Here is a 2924-nt window from a genome sequence, read left to right on the forward strand (position 1 = left end):
GCAATATTGCTCAACTAATTGAAGAACATACTTCTACCATGGGACAAAAATACTTTCTTGAGATTGAAGTATCTCCATCTCTAGATCAAACTATCTTCATTCCCCAAAAAATAGGATAATTGACTGAGGTCAATCATCTCAAAAGTAGAACAAAGCTGGGCCTTTATATCTGCTATGTTAGAGCAGAGTTTGAGCTTGTGACAAGTAAATCATCAAGATACAAAAGAATGTAGTAGATCCCCTTTGAAGTGGTTGTGACATATATTCTTGGTCATATGGGGTAGAATGATAGCCATAAGTCCTAAGGAACTCATCCATTCTATTTAACTAGGACCCTACTACTTGTTTCAACCCATAAAGAGCTTTTTGCAAACAAAAGACCTTGTTTTTATGGTCCATAGAAGAAATCCAGGAGGTTACTCCACATAGACATCCTCCTCCAAATAACCATTAAGATATGCACTTTTGATATCCATTTGATAGATTGTCCAACCATGATGAGTGGTGAGTACAACCAATAAACAAAACAAAATCAACCTCATAGTGAGTACAAAAGTCTCCTCATAATCTATGCCATATTTTTGTTAAAAACCTTGTATTACAAGGTGGGCCTTGCATTTATCCGAAGTCCCATAAGCTTTCAATTTGGTCCTAAAGATCCACATGTTCTATGAGTTTCTTGTGGCTTGAATGATCCACCAAGGTCCAAGTCTCATTTTGAGTCAATGCTTACAAGATCCTTTTCCATTTGGGGATGCTTTAGAGCCTCCTACCAACTCTCTAGCTCAAAATGTACTATATAATCTACTGTAAAGACAAATGCAAATGAAATACTAAATACAAGCTATGCAAATCTTCTAGGGCCCATTTGAGTGGAATTTGGTGGAAGGATCCCTAAATCTCGCATGGTCTACTAGTACCAGTGAGGTAATGGGTCTTGTAGAGGAGGCCTAGTTACTCTATAGGTAGGTTAAGAGCAGGTAATAGACCTAGCTCAAATAACACTATCTACGATGTGGAAGGAGAAATTAACTTAGAGACTGATGCAATCCTATGTATAATATCCCTAGAGTAGCCAACAAAAATTTAGAGATCAGCTCAGGGAGTGAGCTTTCCTATCTTATCATCAAGAGTGCATGTGTACATATGACACCCAAATATTAGGAAGTGAGAAATGACATGCTGAGTACAAAAAATGTCTTGAAGGAGTCCTTTGAGAAACCATAAAAGTCAAGCATTGGTTAAGGATATGCACCAAAGTGCTAATAGCCTCGAACCAAATATGCTTAAGAAGCTATGTTGTGAATAGCATAGAGTATGCCATGTTCATCATAGTCTAGGGGTTCCTATGCTCTATGACTCCATTTTAGGAGGAGGATTTGGTATGCTAGTTCATGTGAGATGCTGTGCTCATATACAAACTTGATGAGCTCATGGGAGTTAGACTCACTACTAGAATCACTCCTCATGTGAGATGCTGTGCTCATATACAAACCAGGTCATTAAGGGACTTAGGAGCCCATGTAGTGGAGATTTTGGCAAGAAGTTGATACTCAGTCAACTTGACCTTAAAGTCATCCTGATAAGCGATTTTGAAGTTTTGAAGCCCATAGTCAAGATTTATATGATGGGTCCTCTCCTGAGCCACATAGCGATTAGTCAAGTGTTCCCATCGCTACAATGCTAGGTCAAAATTCTAGAGTTGTGAGTGGAATTCAGGTAAGAGACCATGCATCTATTGCTTGCCTTATTTTGTTAGTTTGCCATCTCCTAGTTGTGAGCCTGAGTTAGAGTGTGACAAGGATATTTGGAGCTGTAACTATGCCTTTCTTCTCAATTTTGGTGTGTTTGTTAGTTGTGTTGCCTTGTTAGATGATTTCTAGCCCCTTAGGGTGACTCCAATTTGTTTCTCGACTACCCAAGTATCATGTTAGCATTTTGACAAACTTCATTAGCTAATTTTTGATTTTTTCTGGTATATAGCAAATGTAGTTAGTGGGTAGTTCATTCACTTTTTTGTCTTCTAGGTTCTCCATCAGATGCATGCAGTTTTCTTCGTCTCCATCATAGTCACCATTTGCATCACTATTGAAGGTTCTATCATTATTATTTAGCTTGATCCTACCCTCATTGATGCCTTGGGTTGTGTGTAGGGGTTGATCAATCCTCATTGTATTCGGCTCTCATCTTTGTTTAGTGCAAATTATTGTTCTTTCTTTGTTTCCCTTCTTCTCTCCTTTTCTTTTCATGTTCATTATTCTCTTCCATTGGGCACTCTAATATCATGGCCTATGTGAGGACACTAAGTTTCTAGTCAAAGAGGAGACCTCACCATTGTCGAAAACTCTAAATTTCATCCTATTGTTTGTTAGAATATCGGATCTAGAGCATGGCTATGGAGGTTGAAAGAGGAAAAGTGAGCTCATGAGGTAACAGACATAAAGACCAAATGTCACACAAGTGAATTAGGCTCCAAGATGGAACCTTGGACTCATAAACACAATCTTGTGTGTTGACAATGACACATACACTTTGTTGAAAGTACAAAGGTACTATGACATTGTATTCAAAATGAGAGCAAGTACAATGCTTTATAGGAATAGACTAGGATGCACTTTCCACCACTGTGCATATGGGAATTTGTATCCTAAGCCCACATTGCTCCATACATAAAGGCTAAGCTAGGTGTGATTGCCAATATCTCAACATCCCTCCTCAATTACAACCAGAGAAGTACAAAGTGTGTAGATGCTTTAGTGAGCAACCACCTACAAAGTGTGGGCACACCACAAACATGGTAAATAGCAGAGGCTGTCACACAAAAGACTGTGTGGATACCAAAGATATGGTGGACATCCAGAGTTTGTAACAAGGCCTCACAAAGTGTACAAAGGTTGTAGTATAAGGTTACACGAGGAGTTTAC

The sequence above is a fragment of the Lygodium microphyllum genome, chromosome 12 (genome assembly GCF_053477565.2).
Source record: "Lygodium microphyllum isolate KBCC chromosome 12, Lygodium_microphyllum_v1.1.10, whole genome shotgun sequence".
Taxonomy (NCBI): Eukaryota; Viridiplantae; Streptophyta; class Polypodiopsida; order Schizaeales; family Lygodiaceae; genus Lygodium; species Lygodium microphyllum.